Source organism: Choloepus didactylus, chromosome 3, assembly GCF_015220235.1.
Source record: "Choloepus didactylus isolate mChoDid1 chromosome 3, mChoDid1.pri, whole genome shotgun sequence".
Classification (NCBI taxonomy): domain Eukaryota; kingdom Metazoa; phylum Chordata; class Mammalia; order Pilosa; family Megalonychidae; genus Choloepus; species Choloepus didactylus.
Window position 1 is genome coordinate 204,157,327 of NC_051309.1, and position 6,231 is coordinate 204,163,557.

A 6,231-nucleotide genomic window follows, 5' to 3' on the forward strand; every position below is an offset into this window, starting at 1 on the left:
AAGCGAAAATTGGAAACTCATATTTCCTAGTACTGATGTACTCAAAAGTTCATATTTAATCTATTCTCAGATCTATTCTTTTTTTCTGTCTACTAAAAAAAGTTCTATTGTAGCTGTGTCAATTATAAATTTGCTCCTTCTCACTAAGTTCTATTATTCTGAGAAAATGCTTGAAAATGGTGGAAGTTGTGGCAATGAAGTGAGGACTTGTTAATATGCTCTAAATTAAAAAAAAAAAAGTTTAACCTATGTTAAAACTTTTCCTAATAAACATTACACTATCACTTAGATACCATTTTCTTTTAAAAGCTGTGTGGCTTTCTCACAGCTCCAGTGCCATTTCTAGTAACATGAAATTTTCATGGAATACATTAAAAATCATGTTGATTTAAATAGGGATATTGTTTCAATCTTTCATCAGACTAGGTCATTTCCATTTAGAAAATTCAACACTCATATATGGAATATTTTACATAAAAAAATTGCCTACATTTGCTTCAATTCCAGAACTTGCACGTGAGCAGAATTCCTCCTAAGTCAGCTAGCATAATCATGCATCTTTTTTTGTTCTTTTTCTTTTTTTCTTTGTTTCTTTTTTTGTAACAGGGGCGTTGCCCAGTGCAGAGAGCGTAGAGTCCGTCTCAGGGTGCCCCCTGGAAATTACCACACCCCAACATTTGGGCAACAGCTAGCAGGAGGGGCTGGCTATTCGTCAGTTCCCGAAAAAACATCCCTTTGTATAAAACTAGATATTTCCCTCAATAAATGATTTCCTTGGGGCCTTGAGGGCCATTCCAAGGCAAGGCTCTGTGTGTCCAGTTTACTCCAGTTGTTCTGCTCCAAGGTATAAAAACTGCAAAAGGTCCCCAGTTTCCCCATCTGATTGCCAGATCAGACTGGTTAAAAGGAGTCCTCCAGACATTCAAAAGAAGAAATGAGAGATGGGAAAGTTAAAGAACTTTTGCCTTATGACATGATGTTACGTAAGAAAATAATCTCTGCCCAAGGAGGGCTCAGGAAGAGTTTTGGAGGAAACAGAAGCCCTGAGCCCAGCCCTGCGTCGCCTTGGGCCGCCAGTCTGCACCGTGGGGTCCCAGAGCCCTCACCTTGTCCACTCATCACCCCCTAGGAGAGCGGCTGCAACACCTCCTGCCCACGCTGAGTCTTTTCCACTAGGAGGGTGTCGGGGCTGTGGATCCCCACCTCGTCCAGCTCCTGCCTCAGAGCCTCGGCCCTCTGCATGGTCAGAGCACCGGCCTGGTCCTGCAGTCCTTCCAGGTAGGCCGGCAGGTCCTGGTTGGGGACGTTATCGCTGTCGTACATGTGCAGCAGGAGCCACGTTGGGTCTTCGGGTACTTGCAATTCTTGGGCCTTTGTGCTCAGCCGCAGAGGTAGTCCCGGGCCAGCTGCGGCCTGCGGGCCTTGGAGGGGACCCTCTTGGCTGCACGGAGGCCCACCTCCCGCTGGTGCTTCTTCTCCTCCTTCTGCTCCTTCTTCAACTGTCTTTCTAAGGTCCTTTTCTGCTCTGAGCTGGTCTCCAGTACCACCCCGCTCGGGGCAACTCTCTGGAGCAGGTGACTGCGCCATTCGCGCAGACTTCTGGGCATATTTCCTTTTTATTTGACATGGTTTCGGGTGTGAGCAGTAGCTCTTTTACTGATGCCTTCTTCAATTTTTTGTTCTTTTTCTCTGTCACTTGGGTGATTTTTCTCTTCTCTTTTGTCATCCTGTGTGCAAGGGCTGAAACCCTGCCTTTTCTCTTTAAGACCATCTTGCCCTAAGATAGCCTCCCTGAAAGTCTGACTTAGTTGTAGAAAGAGCTGCAGTGCCTTAAAATTTAACCTCATTATCATTAATAAGTAAATATGCATTTTACCTTGGACATAAAAATTAACCTATTTCCTAACACAGAAGGGGTGTGTTATAGCAGGTCACTTAAGCTGCTATCCCCTAACACAGAAGTGGGTAGTCTGGTGAGATTTGAACAAAACAAAAACAAAAACAAAAACAAACAGAGGATTAATTTATTAGCAGAGTTTTTAAAGACAGGAGGCCCAGGACAGATTCAGGGAACAGGGAAGGAAATAGGTACAGTTAAGCTTTGATTTGAGGCAAGACTAGCATGAAGATGTTTGCATCTAGATGCAATATTAGGGATACAGGAAAATATGTAATAATTGTACGGAAGACATATTCTAAATACATGCTTTATTAAAGTTTCCTTCTACAAAATTCACATTTCTATAACAATAATTTACATTTCTGTTCTTATTCTCAGATTACAAAGCATTTTTAGGTATGTCATCAAACTCTTAACACTACTGTGTGTTAGAGCAACATTTGACTATTCAATGATAAAGAAATGAAGCTTAAGTGACCTGCTATAATGACATATGTAATAAATTGATGAACTGGTTTGATTAAACAATAAGAATTTATTAGCTTACAATTTAAGGCCTAGAAAATGTCCAAATCAAGGCATTGTCAAGGCAATGCTTTCTTCCCAAAGACTGACTGCTGGCAATCCTTGTCTCCTCTGCCACATGGTAAGGCTCATGGTGACATATGCTGTTCTCTCCCTTCTCTTCCAGGTTTCGTTGATTTCAGCTTCTTGCTTCCATGACTTTCTCTCTCTTTGCCTGAAATTCATTCTTTTATAAAAGACTCCCCAAATAGGATTAAGTCCCATCTGAATGAGTTTAACTGAGGTAACCTCATCAAAAGATCCAATTGACAGTGGGTCTACAGCCACAGGAATGGATTAACTTTAAGGACATGCTTTTCTGGGGTACATACAGTTTCAAACCACCATAGTCGTGTATCTATGTCTTGAGTTTCACTGAATTATTTAGATGTCATGGTATTGTCTTAGGGAGAAAATCCAATTTTACAATCCTATAAAAAACTTTTGACACCCCTTGATACATCAGGCTCATTAGTACAGGCATGCAGCAGTTTTTCTCTTGGTGTAGAACAAAATAAATTTAGAAGAGTGAAAATAATGTAATCCCAATTCCTAAAAAATAAAGATCAGACATACTACTGAACTTAATACCATACACACAGTACAAATTTTAAAATATCCAAAAGACAGAATTGAAAAATGTATTTCCCACCTGTCTCTTGCTGCCAACTGAACAATCTCAGTCAAACAATTACATCTCCCTAGAGAAGAGATACGTGCCTGATTTCTTTTTGTTTTGTTTTCTTTTACCTAATAACACAAGTGATTTCATCCTACACATGCTAATCTTAGCCTTTCTCTTATCACTTAGCAACACATGCAAGCATACACACACACACACACACACACACATATGCCCTTCATTCCACAGAAGCACAAAAAGAACTGTCTTATTCTTTTTAAAGGCTGAACAGTGTTTCACTGCAGTAATGTATGATAATTGAATTGACCAGTTGGGCATTTACATTATTAATAGATAAATTTTCTGGTATATTGTGCTAGTTTGGATATATTATGTCCTGCCAAAAGCCATATTCTTTGATGCAATCTTGTGGGGGCAGATGTATTAGTGTTGATTAGATTGGAATCCTTTGAGTGTTTCCATGGAGATTTGATTCAATCAACTGTGGACAAGACCTTTGATTGGATAATTTCCATGGAGGTGTTACCCCACCCATTCAGGGTGGGTCAGAATTAAATCACTGGAGCCATATAAATGAGCTGACAAACAGAAGGAGCTCAGAGCAACTGAGAGTGACATTCTGAAGAGTAGCTGCAGCTAAGAGAGGACAAAACACTCCAAGAGCAACATTTTGGAGAATGCCATTTTGAAAAGCAACTTAGGAGCAAGTGGACACCAGCTACATGCCTTCTGAGCTAACAGAGGTTTTCCTCCAGTGAAGGTACCCAATTGTTGATACCTTACCTTGGACACTTTATGGCCTTAAGACTGTAACTGTGTAACCAAATAAATCCCCTTTTATAAAAGCCAATCCATTTCTGGTGTTTTGTATTCTAGCAGCATTAGCAAACCAGGACTTATATACATCATTTAGAACATGGGTGAGTATATCTATTGGATAAATTCCCAGAAACGGAATTACTAGGTAAAAGCAGTTGTGCATTTTCAATGTTAAAAAATATTGCCAAATCACCTCTGCAGAGGTTATATAAATCTCTGTTTTCACTGGCAATGCATATTTTCTTCACATTCCACCAATACATTATGTCATCAAAATTTCTGATGTTAAATATGTTATTTAACTGAGTTTTTTTTGGTTATTTAAGTTTTTATTTCATAATCATAAACTTGACTCTCCAATCCAGCTAGACTTGGAAAGGGGAGTATAATGTAGAACCCAAAGAACTGCAGCGAGAGCACAAAGATGATAGGATACGGAGAGCAGACCAGGGATGGTGGGACGCTCTCCTCAGGCACAGAAGGAATGGTCTGGTGGTTAAGACAAAGCACAAATCAAATTTATTAGACTCACCTACAGTCAGCAATGGTGATCTTCTTGCTGATCTTGCCATTCCTGGACCCAAAGTGCTCAATGGCTTCCACAATGTCCATGCCTTCTCTCACCTTGCCAAAGACCACATGCTGCCATCCAACACCTCAGTCTCTGCAGTGCAGATGAAAAACTGGAATTGCTTGTGTTGGGTCCAGCATTGGCCATGTACAAGATGCCAGGACCCGTATGCTTCAAGGTAAAGTTCTCATCATCAAACTTCTCCCTGTAGTTGGACTTCCCACCAGTGTCCTTATGGCTTGTGAAATTGCCACCCTGGCACATAAATCCAGGAATAATTCTGTGAAAGCAGGAGCCCTTATAACCAAACCCTTCCTCCCCAGTGTTCAGAGCAGGAAAATTTGCTGCTGTCTTTGGAACTTTGTCTGCAAACAGCTCAAAGGAGTTGAGGCCCAAGGGCTCGTCTTTGATCCTGATATTGAAGAACACGGTGGGATTGACCATGGCTGCGGGCAGGGGACTGTGGTGGCCATCGGAAGCATCTGTAAGGCTCTAATTGAGTTTTGATTTGCATCTTTCCCACTGTAAGTGAGGTGCGAGTAACCCTTTGTGCATATGGTCTTTCCAGTTGTTCGTTGGAGTATTCGTCTCTTTCCAACTGATTTGTAGAGATGTTGGATATCTTAAGAATATTCTCTTTTCTGTTAAAGGAATAAATTTTTTCCAAGCTTAACTTTTTAAAAATTTTGTTCATAAAATTATTATGTATGAAGATTTTTTATTTTCATGTAAGCACATTTCTATATATATTTTGAGCTTTTTTTATATTACAAGAGACTTCTCAAGTTAATACTATAAAGAATTCACAATTTCATTTAGTTTTATTTTTAACATCTTTAATTCATTTTGGTGTAAGGTGTGAGGTATGCATCTCACTTTGTTTTTTCCAGATAGCTATTCATTTATTATAATTCATCTTATAAAGTAAACCATTCTTCTGCACTGACTTAAAATTCTACCTTTATCCTGCAATAAATTTCCCCACATTAGCATTTTTCTAATTATCGAACTATATCATAATTCTTATCTATCATCTACTTATCATCAGTCTAATATTTGAAAAGTTCTTGTAAAAATGCTGCTTACATAAAGAACAGTCATATTTATTTATGTATTCATGTTGTGCAGTGTTTGTGTATCAAAATAAACTGAAATACAATCACATTCATCCTACCCACTTACAAAAAGGGGTAAATGTATATTAAAAAGTTAAATATATATGAAATAATATATACTTTATGAATAAAAATAAGATATCTTTCAAACTGTAGATGAATAGAAGCTTTATTATTTTAGATTCAGTTATTACAGTTTTGTACCTCATTTACCTTCAAGCTTTCTAGGAGTTAAAGCAAAAGAGGAAATATGTTGAAATATATAAATATTATTTTGTGATAAAGGACATTTATTTTCTGACAGTTAATTCCAGGTAGAATATGGATCCTAGTTAAGAATCATTAATAGCATAAAATAAACTTAACTTTTCCAAAAAGTTAAATGTTCAGAAATATATCCAAATAAATACTTATTATATTTCTCCTATATGTAAATTTAGGGATTAACATTGAATCATGCATGGATGAATTTATTTCTTCAGGCAACAAGATAGCATCATTTAGGTATGTTGCTTACTGATAAGAAAATAATAAAGTCTACACTAGACTTTCTTCCAAAATTAAAAAAAAAAACATGCAACTATCTATTAAGTATTAAATAATAATAGAGTTCAAAGAG

At 38.1% G+C, this 6,231-nt stretch overlaps 2 pseudogenes; both read right to left on the reverse strand.

The window, feature by feature from the left end:
* Window positions 1–1,125: 1,125 nt before the first annotated feature.
* On the reverse strand, window positions 1,126–1,726 carry LOC119528951 (annotated as a pseudogene).
* A 2,728-nt stretch (window positions 1,727–4,454) lies between these two features.
* Window positions 4,455–4,941, reverse strand: LOC119530622 (annotated as a pseudogene).
* Between the last annotated feature and the right edge of the window lie 1,290 nt (window positions 4,942–6,231).